Genomic DNA, 27,739 nt, shown 5'->3' on the forward strand with positions numbered 1-27,739 from the left:
TTTCCCGTTATTTGGCCATGGCTGTGCTTGTTTTGACATCCAGTAAAAGCCTTTAGCCTAGAGCAGTGGTTCTCAACCTTGTCTGTTCATTAGAATTGCCTGAAAGCGTTTAGAAATCCCAATACCTTGGCTGTACCCCAGACCAATTACATAAGGATCTCTGGGCATGGAACCCAGGCATCAGTACTTTTTCCCGGTTCCTAGGTTGACTCCAATATGCAGCCAAGGTTGAGAGCATTGATTCTCAAACTTTTTTACCTCAGAACCTTATCATTCTTCAACATCATTGGGACCCCTGAAGTGTTCTTATTTATGTGGATTTTTATCTGTAGATATTTGTTGTTAGAAATTAAAATATAAAAATTTTATGTATTAATTTACTTAAAAATAACAGCAGTAATAAGCCCATTATGTTAACATAAATAACATTTTTATGAAAAATAGCTGTATTTTCAAAAAAAAAAATTAGAAGAGTAGCACATGTTTGCAGATCTCTTTAATGTCCAGCTTAATAGAAGACAGTAAGATTCTCAAATCTGCTTCTGTATTCAATCTGTTGAGACTTCAGTATGTCATGCATCCCCTGGAAATTTCCTCGCTATGCTCATGCAAGAACGAGAGTAAAAAAGGCAAATTTTTATGAAAACAGTTTTGACTTCATGGACCCCCTCGGGGTCGCCAAGCCACACTTCGAGAACTCCTGCTCTAGAAGGCTATAGAGTCTGTGACACCCCCCTCCCCACCCACCCGGGGGTTAGTTAACAAGCCCTTTCTACCACTTCACCCTCTTTCCTCTTCACTTTCAATTACCAATCTGTTCTCTTTGCCTTTATTACTATTGGCCTCTAGAGGGCGCCCAAGGCCGTTTACTCCAACACGATCAGGTGTGCTCGTCAAGTTGAAGAACATGTATGGAGCTATAAGATTAGGGCAGGGAGATCTTGGTGGGCTGTGAAAGAAAAGGAGTAAAAATTTTGACTTCTTCTATCACAGTCTCTTTCTCATGTTTCATTCATGGTGACTGTGACGGACCTCGGATGTAAGTTGAGCCAGAACCGTATACATGGTTGGATTTGCAGGCAGTGAGTATCCTCCATTGTGAGAGTTCAAGCATTTGCTGGGCATGCTGCACTATCTTCCATCCCTATGCTTGCAGAGTTTTTAGAGCCCTGTGCTCAGAGTGTGGTCCCAGGACCAGCAGCAGCAACATCAGCTGGGAGCTTCCTGAAAAGGCAGAATCTCAGGCTTCTTCTGTTAGGAGAAGGATAGGGGTTTATTCATCTTTGCGGGCCTTGCACATAGCAAACCCTCAGTATATGCTGACTTGAAGTAGTTTACAGAACTAGTTAAAGAAAGGAGGAGCAGTGATGTAGCAGGAGACAGTAAGCTGAGATGTCAGGATGGGGATCTTGGAGGAGCTATAAAGCAGTAGGAAGACTCAAAATAGTTTTGGAAATAAACTTGATCTACTTCTCTCTTTTGCCTTGAGCTCATCAGGGTCTCCATTCAATATTACTGCTTACGGCTGGCCCCACAGGCCCCACCAGGTAAGGTCAAATTACCAGTTTGTCAAGATGTGGACTGATGAATAGCCACCCTGTGGCAGGGTCAGGACCTGGTCCCTCTGCTCTCAGGTATCTCTCCTATACCCAGAACTGCTGCCCTTCCTTATCCTGGATTAGTTAGCTACTGCTGCATAACAAATTAGCTAAAAGTTTAATGGCCTAAAACAATAACAAACATTTATTATCTCACATACTTTCTATGGATCAGGAATCCAAGAGCAGCTTAGCTGGGTGATTTTGGTTCAGGTCTCTTCAAAATGTCTCCTTGGGCTTTCATCATCTTGACTGGTTAGAGAATCGCTTCCAAGATTTTCACTCACATGGTTGTTGGCAGGAGGCCTCAGTTCCTCACCACATGGACAGCTTCATAAGCTGCTTGAGTATCTTCATGATACAGCAGTGAGTTTCCCTCAGAGCCAGGGATCCGAGAGAGAGTAATGCAGAAGCTGCAATGTCTCCTATGACATAGTTTCAGAAGTCACACTCCATAATTTCTACAATATCCTATTGGTTACACAAATCAGCCCTATTCAATGTGTGAGAAGACTACACAAGGGCATGAATACAGAGAGGTAGGACCACTGAGGGCCATCTTGAGGGCTGGTGACCACATGCCCTTAGACTCCGGTGTTTCACTTTCGTCATTAAGACAGACTTCTTCTCCAACACATGTCTACATATGTAAACAGTATGCTGAACAAGCCTGGGTCATGGCACAATCAAAACACAACTTTATTTAACTCTCCTGCATTCCTGCAAGATTATTCCATGGGGGTGATCATCCCTAGTTCCTGCCAGGACCATGCCTTCACAGCTCACTCTTAAGCAACAATTAGACCCACTGTCATTCAGAAGCCAAACCTACTCTTGATTCAGAAATTAGAATATCTAGTCCAAAGTATAAATTCAAATATTGAACTTGATTTAACTTTGAGGTATTATATGTAACCTGAGTTGATAAAATCTTCGTCAACTCTCAGCGAATTCTCAGGCCCATGCAAGTGGAAAACCACATGTAAAAGAATGAAGCTGAACCCCTTAACTTACACCACATACAACAATTAACTCAAATTGGATCCTAGACTGAAATGAAAGCGCTAAAACTATAAATTGTCCTTTTTCAATATTGTTTTGTCTATACTGGGTCCCCTGATTTCCATACGAATTTTAGGATAAGTTCATCAATTTCTGCAAAAAATGCAGCTAGGATTTTGATGGGGTTTGCACTGAATCTGTAGATCAATTTGGAAAGTATTGCCATCTTAACAGTAAGTCTTCCAATCTAAGAACATGGGATATGTTTACATTTATTTCCATTTATTGGGACCTATTAATACTTTAATTCCTCTCAACAATGTTTTGTAGTTTTCAGTGTACAAGTCTTGCAACTTTTTGGTTAAATTTATCCCTATATATTTTATTCTTTTTGGTGCTATTGTAAATGAAATTATTTTTTTCATTTCTTTTTCAGATTGTTCATTGCTAATATATAGGAATACAACTGCATTTTGCATATTGATCTTATGTCCTGCAACCTTGCTGAACTTGTTGATTAGGTCTAATAGTTTTGTGTGTGTGTGTGTCTATTACTCATGATTTTTAATATAAAAGATCATGTCTTTTGTAAATTGAGATAGCTTTACTTTTTCCTTTACAAACTAGATGCGCTTTATTTCTTTTTCTTGGCTAGAACTGCAAGTACAATGTTAAAAAATTGGTGACACAGGACAGCATTGTCATGTTCCTGATCTTAGGAGGAAAACATTCACTCTTTCCCCATTGAGTGTGATGTTAATTGTAAGCTTTTCACAGATGCCTTTTACCAGGTTTAGGAGTTCCCTTGTATTTCTAGTCTGTGGAGTGTTCTTATCATGCAATGGTGTTGAATTTTGTCAAATACTTTTTGTATCTATTAAGATGATTGTGTGATTTTTGTCCTTTATTGTATCACTATGGTATATTACAAGATTGATTTTCAAATGTTACATCAATGTTGCATTCCTGGGGAAAAAAATCACACTTAGTCATGGTGTATAATCCCTTTTATATGTTGCTGGTTTCAGTTTGTATTTTGCTGAGGATTGCACATAGTGTCTTTGATAAATATGTGTTGACTGAACGCATGCATGCATAAGTGAATGAATGTTTAGAGAGGGAAGGCATCCCTCATAGAGGCAGGCCCTAAAATACATGCACACAAATTTTGCACATGATTTTAGGAAATTCAAGGATACAAAATTAGTACCTCTGAAGAGTTTGGCAGGATATATTATTGCAGAATCACCATGTGGAAAGGAGATGGTAATACTGGAATCAAAAGACAGGGATAATGGAGGCAAGAATATAAAATGGGAAAAAAGTCTCTTCAGCAAGTGGTGCTAGTAAAGTTGGACAGCTGCACATAAATCAATGAATTTAGAACACACCCTCACACCATACACAAAAATAAACTCAAAATGGCTTAAAGACTTAAACATAAGACATGGCACCATAAAATTCCTATAAGAGATCACAGGCAAAACATTCTCTGACATAAATCGTACCAATGTTTTCATAGGTCTGTCTCCCAAGGCAATAGAAATAAAAACAAAAATAAACAAATGGGACCTAATCAAACTTACAAGCTTTTGCACAGCAAAGGAAACCATTAAAAAAAAAAAGACAACCTATGGAATGGGAGAAAATATTTGCAAATGATGCAACAGACAAGGGCTTAATCTCCAAAATATATAAACAGCTCATACAACTCAACAACAACAAAAAAACCAAACAACCCAATCAAAAAAGGGGCAGAAGACCCTAATAGACATTTCTCCAAAGAAGACATACAGATGGCCAGTAGGCACATGAAAAGATGCTCAACATCACTAATTATTAGAGAAATGTAAATCAAAACTACAATGAGGTACCACCTCACACTGGTCAGAATGGCCATCATTTAAAAAGTCTACAAATAACAAATGCTGGAAAGGGTGTAAAGAAAATGGAACCCTCCTACACTGCTGGTGGGAATGTAAATTGGTGTAGCCACTATGGAAAACAGTATGGATGTTCCTCAGAAAACTAAAAATAGAACTACCATATGATCCAGCAATCCCACTCCTGGGCGTATACCCAGACAAAACTGTAATTCAAAAAGATACACGCACCCGTATGTTCATAGCAGCACTATTCACAATAGCGAAGACATGGAAACAACCTAAATGTCCACTGACAGATGAATGGATAAAGAAGATGTGGTACATATATACAATGGAATACTACTCAGCCATAAAAAAGAAAAAATAATGCCATTTGCAGCAACATGGATGCAACTAGAGATTATCATGCTAAGTGAAGTAAGTCACAAAAAGAAAGACAGGACTTCCCTGGTGGCACAGTGGTTAAGAATCTGCCTGCCAGTGCAGGGGACACGGGTTCGAGCCCTGGTCCGGGAAGATCCCACATGCCGCCGAGCAACTAAGCCCATGTGCCACAACTACTGAGCCGGCACTCTAGAGCCTGCAAGCCACAACTACTGAGCCCACGTGCCACAACTACTGAAGCCCGCACGCCTAGAGCCTGTGCTCCACAACAAGAGAAGCCACCACAATGTAAAGCCCGTGCACCACAACAAAGAGTAGCCCGCACTTGCCACAACTACAGAAAGCCTGTGCTCAGCAACAAAGACCCAACGCAGCCAAAAATTAATGAATAAATTTAAAAAAAAAAGAGAAAGACGAATACCGTACGATATCACTTATATGTGGAATCTAAAATACGGCACAAATGAACCTATCTACAAGAAAGAAATAGACTCACAGACATAGAGAACAGACTTGTGTTTGCCAAGGGGGAGGGAGGAAGGGAGAGGGATGGACTAGGAGTTTGGGATTAGCAGATGCAAACTATTACATCTAGAATGGATAAACAACAAGGTCTTACTGTATAGCACAGGGAACTACATCCAATCTCCTGGGATAAACCATAATGGAAAAGAATATTAAAAAAGAAGGTATATATTCTGAGTATAACTGAGTCACTTAGCTGTATAACAGAAATTAGCATGACACTGTAAATCAACTATAGGTCAATAAAAAAAAAATTGAAAAAAAAGATAGGGATGATAGCTTTACTTTGATAATTCCTGGATGAGAGAACTTGTATTGTTATCTTATTTAGATAGGCTCTGTTTCTTCATCTATATAATGGAAGTTGGGGGGGGCGGAGAAAGCTTGGGGAAGGGGTGTATTTGAACTAATAATCTCTCAGATACCTTTTAGTTCTAATAATCTATGATTCTCTAAAATACCATGTGAAATTCATTTTTAAGGAGAACATTTTGGGAACTCCCTGGCTGTCTGGTGGTTAGGACTCGGCGCTTTCACTGCCGGGAACCAGGTTTAATCCCTGGTCCGGGAACTAAGATTCCACAAGCTGCCTGGTGCAGCCAAAAAAAAGGAGAATATTTTACATGGTTTTGTAGTTCTCATTTGATGTCTCTAGAGCTTTGGGGGAGAAAAATATATCGATGATTTCAATATAGTATGATAAACGCAAAACTTATTTATAGTAGCACAGAAAAGAAAATAGCTAATCGTCTTTACGGGAGTATGATTAAGCTTAAAGGAAAGAAGCCATTTGAGCTGGGTCCCGTGAATAGGAGTTTGTCAGCTACAGAAGCAGGGTAAAAAGAGATATTTTTCTCTATTTCTGCTACTGTGTTTGTCTCTGAGTTTTTATTTTAAAATTTTCAAGAGGTAATTTTTAAAATGTGCTTCTAAAGTGTTCTCATAAATAATTTATGAAAGAAAATCCCTTAGTTTAAGATAGAATTTTATACAGACAGAGAACTCAGTAGTGTGGTCTTATCTTATTCCTGAACTCTGAATTTTCTGGACTGAGTATGTGATTGAAGTTAATCTGAACAGGCAGCAAGACCTGTAATTTTAGGGTCTTTAAAAGATAATTAAAGTCTTATGGGTGTCAGATTGGGCCTTCAACATAACTGCACAGTTCCTCCCATTTTATTTCCAGTTGTTATGTCAACACTACTCCAGCAGGGGGCAAGCTTTTAAAATTAAGCTCCTTCACGAATAAGATTCCATAACCTTTTTACTTTTGGTTCATGGACTTTAATTTTTGTGCATTTATCTCTACCATAATTTGCTTAGGGTACAGGAAATAGAAGTTATTTAAAATGAGATTAATCCTTAAATCACAAAACAACAAGAAGTCATAGAACACTTTAAAACAATGAAAATAGGTGGTAATGAGCACTTAGCTTTATGGAACCAGCAACAAAGACTGTTCAAGCATGCAGGATAAAATGAAGACAAAGCAACTACTCAGAAAGCAGAGACAAAAAGAATGCCTTTTTAAAACATTTTGGGAACATTTATGGTCAACTGAAGGTGCTTTAACTTAGTCCAAACAATTGTTTACATTTTTTCACCTTTTAAACATCTTTGCATTGATAAACAACAAATGAGCAGTCTATTAATTATGACTGCATGCATACATCATGCTGGGTTAAGTAGGTCATTAGGCAAGGACTCAAGGGACCCAACTTCTATTTTTGTCTCCCACCCGCCCCTTGCTAGTCTAATCACTTCCCTTCTTTAGGTCTCATTTTGCACAAAATAGAGACTATCATTTGCCTGCCTCAGTGTGTTGTTGAGCTAATCAAGGATAACACATATAAAATAGCCTTTTAAAACAATTAAGCTGCGTGCAAGTTAATTTTTAAAACAAGAAACACTTGGTTTTACAACTCTCCTCCTGACTGTAGAAGACCATATATTCAAAGGCAGAAACTCTGTGTGAGTTCCAGAGCCTTACCTTTTACCGAGAGAGGCCAGCTTCATTCACAATTTTCATGTAAAAACCTTAATCACTGAGGCACAGGGTCTGATGCTAACAAAAGACTTTTTCTCATTGGAATGGTAAGCATGGCCTCATTAGTGATTGTCCTAAAAGTAAATTATCTTTGGGCTTCCCTGGTGGTGCAGTGGTTGAGAATCTGCCTGCCAATGCAGGAGATACGGGTTTCGAGCCCTGGTCTGGGAAGATCCCACATGCCGCGGAGCAACTAGGCCCGTGAGCCACAACTACTGAGCCTGCGCGTCTGGAGCCTGTGCTCCGCAATGAGAGAGGCCGCGATAGTGAGAGGCCCGCGCACCGCGATGAAGAGTGGCCCCCGCTCTCCACAACTAGAGAGAGCCCTCGCACAGAAACGAAGACCCAACACAGCCAAAAATAAATTAATTAATTAATTAATTTTTTTAAAAAAAGCCTTTATTATAGGGAAACCCAGCTGCCTGGAATAAGTACAATGTTAACAATTATATATAAAATGTCTATATTATGAAGTAATGCAAAATAAGTTCCTGAACATGGAGCTGATTCTAACATGATAATTGGCTATAAAAAAAAAAAAGAAGTAAATTATCTGCGGAAACTAGCTCCCACATTGCAGCACTGATTTAGATATACATATTAATTCATTTTATTTAACAAATATATATTGAGCACTTGCTCTGTGCCAGGCACTGGGTTAGACACAGGGGATTCTCAGTGAATAAAATAAGACAAAAATCTCTGTTGTGTTGGAGCTTCCATTTCTGTGTGGGGCAACAGTTACTAAGGTTTTTGTTTGCTCATTTAATAGGCTATAGAAATATTTTAAGGGAAGTTGGCATTTTCATTTCTCTAGAAATGATGACCGAATTTCTGCATCCTAAAAATAAAATCAATGTTTTTATTTAATTTCATCTTACCCTTGAGGGAAATTTCATGAAGAATTCAGTTTTATCCAGCAATCCCACTCCTGGGCATATATCGGGAGAAAACCATAATCGAAAAGATACAGGCACCCCAGTGTTCACTGCAGCACTATTTACAATAGCCAGGACATGGAAGCAACCTAAATGTCCATTGACAGAGGAATGGATAAAGAAGATGTGGTACATATATACAATGGAATATTACTCAGCCATAAAAAAAGAATGAAATAATGCCATTTGTGGCAACATGGATGGATGATCATATCAAGTGAAGTAAATCAGACAAGGACAAAAACCATATGATATCAGTTACATGTGAAATCTAAAATATGATACAAATGAACTTATTTACAAAACAGAAACAGACTCACAGACATAGAAAACAAGCTTATGGTTACCAAAGGGGAAAGGGGGTGGGGGAGGGATAAATTAGGCGTTTGGGGTTAGCAGATACAAACTACTATATATAAAATAGATAAACAACAAGGGCCTACTGTATACCACAGGGAACTATATTCAATATCTTGTAATAAACCATAATGGAAAAGAATATGAAAAAGAATACATATATATATGAATCACTTTGCTGTACACCAGAAACTAACATAACATTGTAAATCAACTATACTTCAATAAAAAAATAAAAAATAAAAAATTCAGTTTTGTTTATGGTCAATACTATTTATTCAGCACCCACTGCAAACAGAGTCTAACAGGTAGAAATTAAATACTTAAAGTGGTTTCTAGTTTAGTCTGCATCATTTTTCCCATTTATTTTTCTCTATTTTTTCTGAAACCTCTTCTTACAGAGATTTGAAAGCAAACAGCCTTGTAACGGGCATTTAATAATAACTAATATTTTTACAGTGATTTTTAGTTTACAAAAAATTTTATCACACATAGTCTCTTTTGAGACAACCAGCAATCCCACCCATAGATGCTACTTCTGCTTTGCAATTGAGGAAACTAAGATTCAGAGACAGTAAGTAACCTACTCAAAGTTGCGCAGCTAATGAGAGGCACTGCTGGGATTCAAACTCATTTTCTGTGTTCAGATCTCTAGACCTTTCCTCAAGGCCATTTCTTTTCTTTCTCTTTAGAAAAAGAGAAAATCAGACAATATCACCTGACTTTGGTGTTCAATACCTCCTTGTTAAGCATGCCCAAAGTCAGCCTGTCAAGAAACTTTTCATAGTTATTAGGCAGATGAAGGCAACTAGAATATTTTCTCCTTTAAAGTTTGTGTAAATTCCTGAATCCTAGAGTCTAAAGGTTAATGAAATCAATAATCAACACCTCTGGTACAAACTACACTCAAAGTCTACTTTGAGTGATTTACCTTCATTTCTAACTTAAGCTACAAAAACGCATTAATATAAGAAGGATAGGAATGGGAATTTCTTCCAGACACTCTACAATGAAAGCTATGTTAAGACTGAGGTAGCAGATATGATCTGAAAGCAAACAAAAGCATTGATAATCCATTAAAATAAAACATTAAGCAAACTACTCCAAAAGGCTAGGAGTGGCCAGCTTTAGGAAAAGAGAACTAGAACAATGCATGGGCTGGTTTTGAATGTGACGCAGAGCTAGGCATTTATGCCCATGGGGGGATGTGTTGCTGGGTAAGTAATTCACATTTTTATAATTCTGAGTGACTGTGTTTTATCTTCGTGTACCTGTTGGTGATCACCTATGCGGTGCCCAAGGTGGACACTGGCTGATCTTCCAGTCTGTACAAGGGACACGTTGGATCATGAGGAAGAAAGTAAAAAAAAAAAGAGAACAGAAAGACATGGAGTTGGTGGTACACACAGCACCCACAGGCCAAATTTATGCCACGGACTTCCTAGCCCTGGATTAAGAGGAGATGGGACTCAGAATTTCTATGTCCTTATCCTGTTGTGCTTTCTGTCAGACTCTTGTGTGTGCTGGGTCCACCACAAACATTTGTGGGCCCACGGTAAGAATACAAAGGAGATCCACATACCTTATGTCTAAGTATTTAAAAGTTATAAGTCAAGTGGACAATCAGATAAATGGCATACCTTGACAAATGTACCTTTATAATGACCTAGAGGGCCAGGCTGGAATTTAGAATTTTCAGACTCCCCAAAACCTCCTTGTTGGAATACAGTGGCATAGGGAGAGCTGGGCCCTGACACTTGCCCAATTCTCCCACCCACCCTGGCCCTGTCCTCAACTCTGAGGGGCTTTATGCCAACAGTGTGGACAACCCAGACTGCCCAGCTGGTCCTTGGTTACCCTATGGCCAGGGGTTTTCCCACCAGTGGTGCCATTTACTCCCCCAAGGATAGACTTGGGGAGGAGGTCTGCAGAAGCCCTCAAAAGTGGCAGGAAGCCATTGGTCAAGGTGGGGAGGGGACTGCTGGATTCCAGATGGGCACAGCCCTTTGGCCCCATGGATTCCTCGCCCCATAAGCAGGGATGCCTCATGTGGGAAGCCAGTGCAGAACCGTCTAAATTATGTGTCCCAGGTCAGGGCCCCTCTTGCCTGGGTCTAAGAGTGATACTTACGTGTCCTGGTGTCCACTCCAATTTACTAATCATGCAAAATGCACAGAATGTTCTCTTTCAACTAGCCTTGGAGGCAGGAACTGATGTGCCACCACCCAAAATGTGCAACCATGCATGTGTTATCCTGCTGTTTCGGGAGGACTAAATAAATAAAACCCAGTTCCCAGCATTCTGTGTGGTCAGACATCACCTAATAAAAATGTGCTTTTTAACTGTCATTTTTATTGTTTGACTTTTGCTGGTGGAGTGTTTAAACCCAGAAGCCACTAGGTCTTAATTTGTTTTCATCCATCATGGCTGGCTTCCTTTCTCCTGTCTCATTTTGAAACTTTTGGACTAGCTTCACCATTAGGTTAATGTAAAATTAATTGCACATTTCTCTGTTTGCTTTGGTAACGTGTAGCTTATCGTTTTAGACACTATCAGGTGGTAATTATGTAAAAACACACTAAGAAATACTGGTACATTTCTATTCTCTCCAACTATTTTTTAAGCTGTTTAGAATGGGGCCTAGAACCAAGATACTGATTCCCTTCAGCCCTCGGGCAGCTGGTGAGGCCTGGCGGCTAGAGCCTGGCCTAGCCTGTGACTGCTGGTTCCATTTTCTAGAAGCCTCATTCATTTACCCCAATGTGTCATCAATATCTTACCATTTTCTAAATATGCCCTGAAGTTAAAGAGGTTTGGTAGCTTTACAAAAGTTGTTTCACTTTGAATGTATCTGGGGATACACGTATTCAGGGTCCCTCTAAGTTACTAATCTAAACAATATTGGTATTTCCTCCAATTTAGCAGTTTACTCCCTCACCTTAATCTTCTGAAATGCTTTTCCTTCCTCCTCCTCTTAATTTCTCCCAGTCCCACTTATTCCTCAATGTCTTCCTAAGTTATTCAATCATCAGTTACCAAGCTCATAGTTCCAGCCTCTCCATGAAGCCTTCATTGACCACACTGGTCGGCCACAAACTCTCCCTCTCCCTCTTTGAGACTCATAATGTATATTATCCCCACTATTTATTTACACACAGCACCTTGTTATTTCAGTTCTGCTTTTACATACATAGATCCAGTCTTCCCAATGAGATTATAGATCCTTGAAAGAAAATACTAAAGTTATGTATTTCTCACTCCACCTACTGACGTGCATTTAGCATCTATATAAAATCTGTTGACTAACTGATCATGACCACAGTAATAATAAATATCACTTACTGAGCACAGTGCTTAGAGCAGAGTCTGTGAAGAGTCCGAATGAACTGGACTGAATCCTTATTAACTGTGCCACCTCGGGCTACTGACAACTGTTTCCTCATCTGTAAAATCACGATCAGAAGGGGACTTCCCTCATGGGATTGTTTGAGAATGAAATGTCATAATACCTGAAAGCAATACCTACAAGAATTAGTATTCAGAGAATATTAGATGACAATGATAAGAATCATAGTGTTCGAGGCATGGGGATGAATTCTTTACATGTCTTACCAATTTAGTTCTTACTATAATCCTATGAAGAAAGAACTGTTACTATACCTATTTTACAGATAGGAAAACCGAGGCTTAAGGAAGATAAGTTTCCAGCCCAAGGTCACAGAAGAGGATTTGAAGTCCAGGCAATCTGACTGCAGAGCCCACCTTCTTAATCACTATAGGATGCCAATGGCAAAGACAGCAGAATCAGAAACTAATGGCATTGCCCCCTTTAAGCCACTTGCTGAATAAACATGTTGGGAAAGTGCAAGAGTTTACATGTAAAGCAGTCCTGTGCCCTAAACTGGAAATGGGATTCAGAGTTGTCTGAGCCGGTGAACAACCTGGTAGGGAGGGTCGCCAGAAGCCAACGTCAATGAGGTTTTTGGCTGAACCTGGAGTGGGAGGGGTGGCGTGACTTGGTGCCTGATGTTGAGAGACTAGGGAAGGGAACAGAGCATGGCATTCGATTCCATACTGTCTGAAGCCTCTTGCGCAAGAGGCTGCAGACAGATGATGAAACAGCTGTTTTCACAAGGGAAGCTGAGACACAGAGGTATAAGCAACCTGGCTGCAGGCCTGGTGACAGGCCGTGATGCCGAGCAGGGTGAGTGGTGTTCTCCCCACAGTTAGGGCCTGGCTGTGCTGCCCGGGCATCCTCAGCACCAGGCAGGGCACCTTGGGGGCAGACATCTTGTCCTCACTGAGGGCTCAGGCAGGAGCGGTGGTGGAGAGGTTCCTCAAAGTGGCTTCCTGGGCAGAGCAAGAGTGGAAGAACTGGAAAGCCATGAACACCTATAAGGTACCTTCTGGGATTTATATTGAGCTACACTCCAGCATTACGTAGATAAATGCAACACAGTAAAATCCAAGTTACTATCTCTTATGGGCTGAACTGTATCCCCGTAAATTTGTATGTTGAAGTCCAACTCCCAGGACCTCAACATTTGGAGCTAAGGCCTTTAAAAGAGGTGATTAAGTTAAAATGAATCTGTTAGGGTGGAACTTAATCCAACATGACTGGTGACCTTACAAGAAAAGGAAGAGACGCCAGGGGTGTACTTGCATAAAGGGGCAACCACATGAAGAGGCAGCAAGAAGATGGCCATCCACAAGCCAAGGAGAGAGGCCCTGAGGAAATCAACCCTGCCAGCACATTGATCTTGGATTTCCAGCTTCCAGAACTTTGAGAAAATAAATTTCCACTGTTTAAGCTACCCAGTCTGTGGTATTTTGTTATGGCAGACCAAGCAAACTCATACATGATCCCTAAGACGATCAGTTTCATGCCCTCAGGCTGGCAAGACCTGGGGCAACTTGAAGTAGACCCACATTTAACTCTCACCATATGCGAGGCAGGCAGTATCACTCATTTTTACAAAGTAGGAAACCAAGGTTCAGAAAAGGTAAATAGCCTGCCCAGGATCACAGAGCTCCTAAGTGATGGAGCCTGGATTCAAATCCAGGTCCTTGTGACTCCCCAATTCGTACTCTATGTGACATTGCTCTCAACCGTGATGTGTTTTACCCACATACTAATCACTAAGTGATTAACAGGACTGGCACATCTCCTACTGCCCTGATGATGCAAAGAAAACTGGTCCTTCATTTATGAATTCACTGCAATTGACTGTGTGGTAACATAAAATCCAGAAAGATCTGCTAGCAAAGGAATATTTGATTTTTCAAAAACACTAAAAAGAAAAAAAAATCCTAAGTAATTGCTGCTCCCTGCCATAAAATGATTCTATTAAAATGATGTCGAGTGGAGCCTGAGGAGGTAACTAGATCCACAGGCCTATTCCCAAGTGTGTGTGTATTGGGCAACCAGGGGAAATAAAGGAAATGGGACGGGGAGGAGAGAAGATAGGGATTTCCCTCCATTTCTCAAAGACTATGTTCTCATCGTTGTACCCCAAGGCCTTATGGGGCTTAGAATACACGACTTTCAATGTATGCTTGTTGAATGACTGAACAAATGAGCAAACAAATGAATGAACTCAACCCCTTAATAAGAAGAAAAAAATCCTTAGGCCTTTTCAGTGACCTAAATTTGTCAAAGTATTTTGGGCTTTTCCTAATTTACTTTCTGTTTCACTTAATCAAATAAGATGTAACTTAAAAGGGAAGTAAAGATTAGACAGAAGAATTAAGCCATAGACCAAAGCAGGGCGAAAAAGGGGTTCCTGCCTGCATATCTGAATAGTATAAATGAAAATGTGTCTCCTTGTCACCCTTTACAGTCATCTTGGAAATCAACTTCACCCCACTGCCTCAGTGGGTGAGCTCGGATATATTTGTTTCAGGTGGATGTTTTTGGCCTGTGTATGGTGAACTACAATCAGAGATGCTGATAGCTCAGAAAACGGAATACAATGGTAAATATAGGCCACAGTCATCCAAATCTTGTGAGCTGGATAGAATTTCTTCAGGCTGATGATTTTTAAGAGCTGTCTTCAGAGCTTGCTGTTATTATAATTATGTTATTAAAAATAATTATCTAATAGGCAGAGCACAGAGGATTTTTAGGGCAGTGAAACTATTCTGTATGATACTATAGTGGTGGGTACATGTCATTATACATTTGTCCAAACCCATAGAATGTACAACACCAAGAGTGAACCCTAATGTAAACTCTGAACTCTAGGATAATGACATGTCAATGTGGATTCATCAGATATTACAAATGTACCACTCTGGCGGGTGATGCTGATAATGAGGGGGGCTGTGCGTGTATGGGGGCAGAGGGTATATGGAAAATCTCTGTACCTTCCTCTCAATTATTCTGTGCTCAATTTTTCTGTGAACCTAAAACTGCTCAAAAACACTAAGTCTATTTAAAAAATTATCTGCTAAAAAAAATAAATAATATAAAAGATACCCCCTCTTCCACACGCTAATCAAAAAAAGTGGCTAGAAAGCTTATGAACAGGGGAAAACAAAGCGAGATGTCCTTAAAGTTTTTAGGTACTATTCTAAAACCAACACTTTACTTTAGTACCCTTTACTATAATAAAATGCAAAAATTCCTGTGTACTCTATTCAGATTTTGATAACATCTGAATGTTATCAACATTTGCAGGACAAAAGAAGTGTTTTTTCACCTTACCTTGGCAAATTACAATTATTAGTGTGGTAGCTAAAATAATCTTGTTTTTTTCTTAGATGTTATTTATCTATTAGTATGAAGAATGTAATAAATTAGGGTGAGTTACTTTGTGTTGCTACCCACCCAATGTTCATTGGGGACAGAGATGCTTCTAGCAACTCAAAAAGTTTAACAAATAGTTTTTCCTCTTTTTTCAGTAAAGTCATCAAGTTATTATTAATTTTTAACTCTACCTGGGAAAATTTTAATGAGCTTTCAATTACAATGTTTCTATGTAACTTGCAAATGGAAGATACCTCCATCCTACTATCTGCTATTATTAAAAAAACAGCTTTGAGTCTGAACAATCCAATGCTGATTAGAGGTTTTCAGCATTAAGCCTTGGTCTCATTTCTAAAGTTTAACAAATAACACAATACATAATTCTCTGGCACGTCCAGTCCTTTTGTGTCAGGCAGTTGAAGCTCTCTCTACTCACATGACAAGCAAACAGAAAGCATACTATAATCAAATAAGCAGGCTATGATTAACTTTGCTCAGAGCTGTCCCTAAACTCCCTGTAACTCCACAGTGGTTCTCAGACAAAAATATGGCAAGGCATATTTCTCTAATGAAGAGAAAATCTCTGATTAAGAGCATTTGATGTTTCTTACTTTTTAAGTGATTATGAATTGAATTAGCACAGGGCCTAGCCACAACCGTCTCTCCTGTATTATTTTCACTCGCTTCTGCTACACAAAGCCAATCATTTGTGAGGTGCTGGCCTTTATAATGTGACCATTATAATACATAACGGGACCATTATGTTAATTAATTAATTGAGCAGTAATGCAGACAGCCCATTCCCATTATCCTGAAATGGGACACATTCCAGCCACGTCGGTGAAATCAGTAGATGCAGCAGTTATTTCCATGTTTCTTGCGTGTCTGCAGATAGTCAACCAAACATTAATAATGCACTTGAAAATATGAAGTCACAGCTGGTAGCTAACAGCACTGAATTCAGGGCATCTTCACAAGCTTGGTTACTTTCTCTCTTCATTGACAGCACATGATTAAGTTGCAAATAGTAGGAACTGAGCAGCATCTCAGCTGCCTTCCCATGACAGACATTATCAACCATTTGGTGCCCCCATACACGCAAAGATCTAAGTAAGTTAACAGTATGCAAAGCTTTTAGACCACTCCAGTGACAGGACTATCACTCTGTCTGACTCCAGAATCAACTCCAAACCACTTTGCTCTAATGTCAGTAATTTCTTTCTTATCCCAAGCAAGGTTATCTTGTGGCTAACATGTTCCCCCCTCTGGGAAAATGTTCTTATTAGATGGATTAATAAGGTGGCTAAGAATGAAGAAGCTTAGTGCTCAAGGAGAATCTGTCCAGGAGAGTCACTCTGACCCCCCAAAAGCCCTGGGGGTTTAATATGTCTAGAGCATAACTAGATTAATTGAATTTCAAAACCTTAAATAATTTCTGGTGGTATGGATGCTGTGTGTCATGCCACAGATCCCCCTTCTAGGACTGAAGGATTTATTTGTCTAGCTGTTTCTGGGAAGGATGTCAACTGACGGTCCTCAGGGCTGTTCCACCCAATGTCACATCCCTTCCTGGGGCAGCCAACATCCAATGATTGGTCCATGCTTCCTCCTCTCAAATAAGAACAACTCTGAAAAGCCATCCCGGCTTCAGTGCTCCCTGTGGGGTCCCCTAGACCTCGATTTAGACAACATTACAACACTAATGATTTCCTTTCCTAATCCCGCTTCCTTCCTGTTCCCTTCCTTCTACAAGTTTTGATCCTTAAAGCACTCCCTAATAAACAATTTGCATACTAATTTCCACCTCAGAGTCCATTTCCTGGAGAACCAACATGCAATATCTGTTCTTCCCTTTTCCTTACCTTATACGACATACTATCACTTTCTTGCAGTTGTAATTAGCCAGTGGAGGATGTGTTAATCATATATATGTATGATTTCCACATGGAATTTCTGAGGGTGTAGATACTGCCTACTTTATACTATTTATACTACTCTATACTTGCTGAAAATCAAATACAGTTACAATTTAATGAATGTTCACTGAACAGAAGAAGCTCCAGGGTAGGGTGGGGTGGTAAGTATTATTACTCACAATAAGTGGTAAATACCTTATTTGGGGCTAACTAGTAACTTCAGGGAACTGCAAGTGAGTTAAATTCATTTGGGGCTAGCATTATGCACAGGCAGCTACATTAAACACTGGGAACTGCCTGCATATTGTTTCCCTTTGGGTACGTTTGGGGTTGGGGAAACTGACTTTGCAAAGCAGTGAAGTGAATAGTTTGTTGATTTTAAAATTCCTTATTTCAAGAAATGTTTGGAAAATGTCTTCCCATTATCTGTTTTTCACTCTGCACACAGAATTTTATGTTAGCCTTTTGGATTTGTTTAATTGATCCAAAGTTAGAATTAGTTAAGAAAATTATTGGGCTTCCCTGGTGGCGCAGTGGTTGAGAGTCTGCCTGCCAATGCGGGGGACACGGGTTCGAGCCCTGGTCTGGGAAAATCCCACATGCCGCAGAGCAACTAGGCCCGTGAGCCACAATTACTGAGCCTGCGCATCTGGAGCCTGTGCTCCGCAACAAGAGAGGCCGCGATAATGAGAGGCCCGCGCACCGTGATGAAGAGTGGTCCCCGCTTGCCACAACTAGAGAAAGCCCTCGCACAGAAACGAAGACCCAACACAGCCATAAAATAAAAAATAAATAAAAAATAAAACTTAAAAAAAAAAAAAAAAGAAAATTATTACTAGTAAGTAATGTTATTGTCAAACAAATAGACTTAGGAATAATGTAAGCTATAATTAGTTGGTGTCATCTTACCCCTTAAGATCCAGGGGAGATAGGCTCAACCCTTTATCCCATGTGGAAAGTCCAAGGCATTCCTCAACAATTCTACCAATTTCTGGAGGGCTTATATTCTCAGTGTCAGCTCTGACTCCAAGTTCCTATTCTGTTGAATTTGTTGAGTTGGGAACTGATCTTCTCATCACCTCCTGTTTTCCTTATTTCGTACCATGTCGATACAATGTAGAACCCAGCCTTCCTCCCTCCCTCCCTCCCTCTCTCTCACACACATACAGTCCACACAAGGCATTCTTGTATGTAGCCAACTTTACTAGAGTTCTGAAAAGATGAAAGTTACTTTACGAAGATTGCAAAAACATGCATATGATATTCGTCATCCTTGCTTTTTAAAAACGTCTTCCATCCTTTTCTGCAACAATTAGCACTCCAGCCTCCCTCTCTTCATTCCTCCCTCCCTGTGTGCGCACTCTCTTTTAAAAGAAGAAAAAAAATCCCCTCATTCTCTTATAGAGAATAATTCAGCCCTAACAGACACGTATTAGGTCATTTTGACTGCAAGTGACAGAAAACCCAATTCAAACTGGTTTATGCAAGAGAATCTGTTGAGTCTTATAATAAAAGTCCAGGACGAGAACTTATTTCAGGTATGGTTGGATATGGGAACTCTGCCCTGCTTGCAGATCAGCTTTCCTTCTTTCAGTCCGTCGGCTCCATTCTCCCTAGTACTGACTCTCTCTCATGTATCTTTTGCTCATTGTTGCAAGATTACTGTACTAACTTTTCACATGTTTCAGCATTCAACACCAACTGAAAGGGTGAGCCTGCCTCAACCCCGGAAGTCTCAGCAGTCTCACTGCATTGCACTGGCCCAAGTGAATCACGTGCCGATCCCTCAGCCTATCACTGTGGGTAGGGGAATGCAGTGTACTCATTGGCTTAAGCCTACTTCCCCTCATCCAACCCGGGAGCTCCAGGGGTAGGATTAGTCTGATTCAAACCACGTGGAAAGGGAATTCCCTGGCGGTCCAATGGTTAGGACTACTTTCACTGCTGAGGGTCCGGCTTCGATCCCTGATTGGGGGAACTAAGATCCCACAAGCCCCACAGCTCGGCCAAAAAAAAAAGGAAAGAAATGTCCAAACCACATGGAAGGAGTGACTGGCTCCTCAGAAGGAAACCAGTTACGAGAGACACGGAAAGGTGAAACATCACAGAGCAACAGCCGGAAACATCAAGATCCAGTAAACGCCTGATGCACCCCCACAGTCAGCTTAGGCATCCCTCTGAATATCTGAGGACTCCCTGCAGTTTTAAAATAATTACCTGCTCAATTAAGTCTGTAGACAAAGGCCATCTTTCTACCCATTGATAGTTTAGAGAAGGAGAGTTCATTTTTACAGATACTCTAAAAAGGCCTGCAGGCGCCAGAAATGTTCCATGTCTTGATGGTAGTAATCTACATGGGTGTATACACATGTAAAACTTCAAGAAGTACACTTAAGGTTTGCGTATTTTACCATATACGTGTTATTACACTTCAGTTAATTTTATTTTTTAATTTTCTGCAAGATGACCAACAAATGTCCAGTGTGATTTGGAGTGCAATCAAGCCTCTTATCTTCGGTCTGCCTTTATACTAAGCCTTATTCACCCAGAGGTGAAGACATAGCTTAGCTGAGGTCACCAGGATAGGAAATCCAATATGGGTTTGGGCTTAAGTCTTAGTTGGTATTAATACAGTTGTGTTTGTCTGAAGTCTCTTTTGGGACATATATACCCCTCAGAAACTTAGTATATTTACATAAACATTTAGAGGCTGAAGATAACCTGAAAGATAATGTCTATAATTAAGGCTTCTAAATATTTTCCTAAATTATTCAGGTTAACATATTCAAGGCAGAAAAATAGTTTGTCTTCTATCAGAAATAGAGTTAATCAAAGTCATTAGTCCTTAGTGAAACAAACACATCAGATTTTCCCTCAGAGCAGATTATAATGGACTTTGAGTCCTGTACTACCTATATGACTTTGGGCAAGTCACTTGCTTGTGCCTGAGCTTCAGTTCCACATCTGTAAAATAATAAGTGAGGTTCCCCTCTTCCAAGGCTGCTCTGAGAAACAGAGATGGCACGCACAAAAGGTCTTCGTGAAATGGTTAGGTCTTATTATTATTGTGATCCCCGCTACCAACTGTTTTTGATAGGATTAATCACATTTTTTTCAGTGCCTCTTTTGAACTTATCTTCTTCGAATGGATTTTTCCTTCATAATTACTTCTAAGGTTAAGTGATTCAAGGGGTTGGTCCAGCAACCCCTTCCATTTTCCAATACATTAGAACACCTTGCTTGAATTTCATCTTACATTTTTTAGATGCTGTATCTATATGGCTTCTTATCTTTCTAGATCTTTTGCAGTTCAATCTTCTAATTCATTCTGCTTACAATATTATTCCTCTTTGAAATTTCATTGTCAACTGTGGCCAACCTGAGTAAGGACAGCTCTTGATTTCTCTTCATCTGTTTCAATCATTGTATACTTCTCTGATTGTACAAGTAAGATGAATAAGGAATAACTGTTGGTACAGAGAAAGTGGCAATTTTCTTTTTGAAAGGTGGGATTATTCTTACATAAGGAAAAGCTTACTGTTTTTCATAAGCTTCTGCAGAGAATTATGAGAAAGGAGATTTAATGAGAGTTTTAAGAACATTTTACAGATTAGTTCACTACCTCAGGTCTATGTACAGAGTGTCTAGCAAGGAGAAAGCATAATTTTAGGTACTTAACTTATACTTTTAGCTAATTTAATCCTTCTACGAGTTTGCTATTGTTTTCTTCCTTTTACACGTGTGTTAACTTGTCCAAGGTCACCTGGTAAGTTACATGGAAGAGACATATTTTGATAGGGATGCATCTAAATCTAATGCTTGTGCTTTTTCCAAAAGATATTCTTCAGAGGCCCTTATCTGGTAGAGTTCGGTGGATCTCCAACCAGGTAAAGATAAGACATAAGCTTTGGTAACAGAATACTGACTTGCTAGCCACATGGTTTCTGTACAGGATTCAAATATTTCCTCTTAACTAGAGTGTAAATCAGGAAGGAAGGAACAAAGGAAGAAAAACGGTCACTTTACTTCTACTGAGGACTGCCCAAGAATAATAATAATTTATAAAATGCCAGTCTTGGGCTTCCCTGGTGGCGCAGGGGTTGAGAATCTGCCTGCTAATGCAGGGGACACGGGTTCGAGCCCTGGTCTGGGAAGATCCCACATGCCGCGGAGCAACTAAGCCCGTGAGCCACAGCTACTGAGCCTGCGCGTCTGGAGCCTGTGCCCCGCAGCAAGAGAGGCCGCGATAGTGAGAGGCCCGCGCACCGCGATGAAGAGTGGCCCCCGCTTGCCACAACTAGAGGAAGCCCTCGCACAGAAACGAAGACCAAACACAGCCATAAATAAATAAATAAATAAAATTTAAAAAAAAAAAAAATGCCAGTCTTAGATTGCTTCAATAGGAACTTCTATTACTTATAAAGAAGGTATCCTAGAAAGTGGGTTATTCAGTGTAAGGATGGATCACCAAGCAATTAAAAGAATTAGCCTTAATGAAAATTACAGTGTCTAAGATCCAAGACCAATAATTGCCACCTTCCAGGACAGTAAGAACCTGGACTCAGAAGCCTTTTGGGAAACTAATTTTATAATGTAATTACTTCTTTTAATATTAATTTAAGTGTAAAATTGAAAAATTTGAGAAGACCATCTCAGTATGTCCTCATGGGGGCACATCTGTATTATAAGTTTGCAAACCCAAATGGCTAGAATGATAAAGTTATCAACATTTAAACATGCTAACATGCACATGACTAATATTATTGACATGTTGAGCTATATTCAGGTATTTGTTTATTAAATTAGCATATTGCTAGGAAAAATGTATAATTAAAAGTAGATAATAGTGCCTTCCCCTTCCATCCTTCGTCATTCTTTTGGAAAAGCAGACATTGTTAGTCACTATAAAGTCAAAGATGATCCTTATCCTAGACTCAGAGGCCCTGGAAAGTATTACTGGGTCAGGGAGTTACTCAGATTTACAGTCCAAACAAGTTCCTACTCTGCGTGGCTGTGTGCATCGCAGCTTTCACATCCCTGCTGTTGAACCATAGCAGCTACTACTGCATTTCTGGGACCTTTTTTTGTTGTTGTTACTGCTTCTCATCTGTGGTTCTCCAGATCCATTGTTCAAGATTAACCAAACATAACACACAAAGATCAATGTTCAGCTTTGAAATATAAAAGCATTATGTCCAAATGTTAAAAACAAGGTCAGCAATAAATCATGTTGGAAAGAAGCAGAATGTCATAAACGCAAGACAAGAGATTATAAATCATAATTCACAACATGGGGCTCCACCATCCTAAGAAGTTCGGAAGAAAAAGGGCAAAACGTTCAGAGGGTTCAGAGGGAAAGGCAAAGGGGAAGGGTCACAAGCCCAGACAGACTAACTAGGTGTCATAGTAACGTTGGTTTGCTCGTTTATTGTTTTGCATCCTGGTGAATGCGGTGCTGATAATACTAAGCTTTTTGGTTGTTTGTTTGGCTGGTTTTCAAAGGTCACTCTAGGAAGTGTGATATCAGTTATTTAGAAGACCCTAAATCTCATGTGCTTAGTTAAAGATGTTCCTAACATCTTAAGGGCAAAACACTGAAAATCTTATAGTAGAAAGAGTAAACTTACATTGAGTTCTTCTGGTATCCCTTGGGAATGTGGCATCATCCCGACTTCTTTCAATACATGGTAGCAAATCACTGACACAAAGAGAAGAACGATTTACTATAAGTTAGAGAGAAGCCACAACCACAAATCTAAATGTCAGCTTTCTAGGTCAACTACAAAGCTAATAATGGTATAAAACTACTAATGACTGTACATCATATTTTCCTTGTGATGAAACATAATTACAATATGTTAATATTTACAAATCACATTGAGGCTCTCAGATGAAGTGAAGTGATAAGTAAATAAATATTACATAAGTAAGCGATTACACAAGCAAGTAATGCCTCTGAAATTGTGTACTGTAAATTTGAAAACACTAATTGCTTTATAGGACCCAGGCCTATAGACAACATGGGAAGCGATGCTGTTTAGAATGAAATCAACTCCTCTCTACCAAAGAAGAAAATAAGGTTCCAATCTACCTAATTTTTTATATACCACTGGAGACATTCTGAACACACAGTATCAGTTCAGGATAGTTGATCTGAGAACATGGATAAGTAAATGGCCTGATCTTTTTCTATTATGTGTTCATGTGCAGGCAGTGCATAAAAATAACTTTTAAATATTTTAAAATATTTGACGGCCAGTATAGTGAGAGAGAAATATATGTGGGGGTAACTCATTCTTTGACTCATATTCAGGTAAGATGTAAATATTAAGTACTGCAAATATGGAAAACTTGATTTTCGTGAATTTTCTTTTTTAAAGTATAGTGTTTTAATCTTTTATAAATAGGAAGGAAAATGGGGAGAAATGGAGAGCAGGAAATCACATTTCTAGTTAAATATTTTTAACTCACAGCTTTGGAAACTCAAGATTCCAGATCATTTTGGATGTTTAAAGAAAGCAAGAATCCAGTCTGCCATATTATACACAGCACTTGGGGATGTGATAAGCTTACTTTTCCCCCCATTCAACAATTCTCTACAGACTCATCTGTAACAATGAGAAGCAGAGAAAATTTTCTTTTTTCTCACTTGATTGCTTTAAAATGACTTATGGTAAAATACCTTAAAATTGCCCTAGAATCAAAGGGCTTTTCTCTGTAGTTCTTCACAAAAATAACTGCACAGGTATTCACTAAACCCAAAAGAGCTTTGGTTCTGGGCCTAGATCACACACTAAGAAATTTAGCCCTATTTTACTGGCTTCTTTATACTCTTCCATATTTTCTGAATTTCCTACAAGGGACATATATCACTTTTATAATCAGAAAAAAAATCACATAAAGAAGTTTAGTTCATATCCAAAACTTGCTCAAGAAAAATGAGAGGATAAGCTGGCGATCATATTGTAAGTTCTATAAGCTCCACCACCTGAGTCTGTGTATGGCTTTCACAACTATTTCTTATGTTTAGTAGCAAACATTTTGGATGATATAAACAAACACTATTACTTCTTCCCCCCTTACTGATGAGCACTGAAGCATGTGTGCACTTACATAATTTTCTTCAGCATGGAGGTTAAAAAATAAATTATCCAGCAGCTTTACAAACAATGTGAAGGCTGCGTTAATAAATCTGAAGCTCTGGACAGCGTTAAGCCATCTGAGATTTTTGCTAGGCGGAGACTGTCAGGCCTATCAAAGAGAGCAAGGATGAACTTCTCAACTGAAAATTATTATTTTAGGGAGTGTAAGGCGAGGCAACACATTCTCATAAAAATTTGGAGAGATCAAAGCAGCAGGAGGCTGAAGATTTACCACCAGTTCTGATACTTACAAGCTCTGTGACCCTGGACCATTTACTTAACCTCTCTGAGCCTCTGTTTCCATTTATAAAATGATAATAATAGGACCTATTTGGAGTGTTATGGCAAGGATTAAACTAGTTAAAGTGCTTAGGACATCTACTAGGACATGGAAAGTGCTCAAATGTTAACTCTTACAGAAACCAGAATGGTCTTCTCCACTTACATGACAGTGGTGTAAAAATGAAAAGCAGAGTTTGAATGTTTTAAAATATATTTATTACACAGTAGACTAGGTTGGACCACTAAGTTCCCTTACCTTCACGCTAAGAGTACTATTTGGGATTCGAATCTTCAGCAGCCCCTAAAATGATGTCACCTGAGTAGTTGCTCATCCTAGAAGTGGCAAATGGAAATTCCCTGTGCGAAATTAGAGAAAGCCTAGGCTTGCGTTTCAGGCTCTAGAAGGTTGTTTCTAGAGAGAAAATCATGTTCCATTGGAGGATAAGAATCTGCTTATAACATTAAGGGTAAGCCATTCCCAAATATTCACTTAGAGTGAGAGAATTGCTAATAACTTGTCCCACGTTAATTTTTCATGACTGCCCCATACCGCAGGTATTGTTTTAATCCCTGGTTAAAACTGAGGCTCAGAGAGGTTAAGAGACTTGCTCCCTGTTACACAACAAGTAAACGGCAGCCTGGGCACTTTGGTGTTTAACTGTAAGTGGAGCATCCATTTATTTGAGAAAAAAACATGTTAGTCTCACCCTTAAAAAAAAAAAAATGCTGGTGGTGGGGAGGACGCCACTGAGAAAGAGAAGAACAAAGAGGAAAAATTCAGTCTGCAGTTTCTTTCCCTGGAGGGCAGAGCCAACCACAATTGCCCCCGAAGCAAAGCCGGAGCTGGCAGACGCCGGGGTGAAAGGACAATCTTCCCGGGGACCTAAGGAGAAGGTGTGCCTTCAAAAGGTGTTCGCCGCGGTACTGCTCCCCTCCCCCACTACCCACTAACCTGTGTGTCACTAGTGTGGGTTTGCAAGCCGTCGCCAGGGAGTGGAGCAAGCCTCTGTGCTATAAACAAGAGCAAGTGCCAGAGCCCCTGGCCGGCCTCTCCAAGGCCGGACTGCCAAGGAAACCTGGCGTTGTGACAGCAAGGGCTCGCCATGCCGCATGGCCAGTGGTCACCGAGGAGCCACTCTGGGGAGGACAACCAGGCGGGGCAACACGCCACCCCTCAAGGCTCACCTTGGAGAAGAGTGAGGTCTCTCCCATCAGTGAGTTGTGTAGGCTCTTAAAATTCCTCTAGCCTGAGTGTTTCAGGAATCCCCGGGAAGAAGTCAAATTGTGTGCGCGCGCATGCGCGCACCGGTGTGGGCGTGCCCGTGTGTGCGTCCACGCACCGGTGTGGGCGTGCCCGTGTGTGCGTCCACGCACCGGTGTGGGCGTGCCCGTGTGTGCGTCCACGCACCGGTGTGGGCGTGCCCGTGTGTGCGTCCACGTGGGCGCGCGCGCACAAAGGCCCACAGGTTTCTAGAGAAAAGGTCTAGAGCTTTGAGCAAATTCGAAGAGCTCTTGACCCTCATGGGAGAAACCATATTCGGGAGAAGAACATACCCCTGTCTTCCAGAAAAGAACACCGAGCTCACCACTTTTATTTCTGGAGCAAATGAGCCCAGGCTCTCAGCCCACTTTCCTCTTACAAAACCCTAAGGCACTTAAGAGAGACCACAGGGGAAAAAAATAACTCAGCCCCTTTTCTAATCTAAACCTAATCCTCCTTAAACCTCGCCTGACCCGGGCTACCAGGAATGCTGCCAGTGCCAAATGATATGATGTTTATTCAGCTTAGGTTTTAGCCCGCTGCTCCTGAGCCACAAAATCAAAGGGGAATGTTCCAGCCACCACCTGCTGATGAATGGGTAAACAAGGGCCCGTCAAGAAAGAGGAGCCCCAGTGTTTGAAGACAATGCCTTTGTGTAGTACTGGCTCAAATAAGGGCACAGCTCCTAAGGAACAGGCTTGAGACATGCATAAATGCCCTGCCAACTAGTTCAGGAGCCTGGGTGCAGCTGTTCCTAATGCACCCTCTGCCTCCTGCTACCCCTCACACCACAAGAGTACCCGGGACACCATGTCCCCTCTCCCAGAAGAAGCTGGCAAGGTACCATTTGTGAATCAGTTAGGTTTATGCTGGAAGAGCATTTTCCACATTATTCTCTGAGAAGCCTCAGCTCTGTAAGAGCAACGTAGAGCTCAGAACACATGACCTGACCCCCATTTTACCAGAGCAGTGGTTTTGATCTGTTTTAAATCTGGGGGACCTGCATGAGATTTGGGGGGTGGGGGGATTTCTGTTGCTAAAAACAGAATGTTTGAAAAACATTCTTGTAGTATCAGATTTGGTACATCCTTACACAAGAGGGGTTTAAATGAAATAAGTCTTATAGATCCTGAGATCCAGCAAGCTGGTTTTGTTCTCAGTTTTCTCTGCTTCCCTCCTCTGAACAAATGTCTCTTTATTACTCTTTAAATGTGTGATCGGATCAGCATCATCCTCTCAGGAATCATAACCCTGGGAAGAGTAGCTAACATTTATTCAGGGTCTGTTGTGTGTCAAGTGACGTGCTGGGAGTTTTCATGCATTATCTCACTGGAACCACTGCAGCCCTCTGGGTGGAGGATCACTCTCCTTGGCTCTCAGGTGAGGGCAGTGAAGCAGAAACACAACTACAGCAATAACAACATTCACAACAGCAGCTTGCCTCCATGCACTCAGGGCTCTTAAATGATGGACCAGAACTGTAACCCAGGTAGTAACTCAAAACCTGAGTCCTGACTCTGTATAATGTCACCTCTAATGTTTAACAAGCAAGAGGTGTGTGTGAGCGTGCGTGTGCGTGTGTGAGCGTGCATGTGCATGTGTGTGTAAATCAGATGTAAATTATTTTTACATCTTAAAAATAAATCTCAATAA

At 40.3% G+C, this 27,739-nt stretch overlaps 1 long non-coding RNA gene across 2 annotated transcripts in view; it reads right to left on the reverse strand.

Moving 5' to 3' along the window:
- The window catches only part of LOC309633126, a 119,519-nt gene extending 93,404 nt beyond the window's left edge, over positions 1–26,115 (reverse strand). The window contains exons 1-2 of one of the 2 annotated variants that reach the window (XR_014247322.1): positions 26,011–26,115; positions 23,029–23,099 (exon numbers count right to left, since the gene is read on the reverse strand). This is a non-coding gene — a long non-coding RNA (uncharacterized lncRNA). The other variant, XR_014247323.1, reaches the window with a different exon arrangement.
- Positions 26,116–27,739: the final 1,624 nt, after the last annotated feature.

The sequence above is a fragment of the Balaenoptera borealis genome (genome assembly GCF_965194805.1).
Source record: "Balaenoptera borealis genome assembly, chromosome: 8".
Classification (NCBI taxonomy): domain Eukaryota; kingdom Metazoa; phylum Chordata; class Mammalia; order Artiodactyla; family Balaenopteridae; genus Balaenoptera; species Balaenoptera borealis.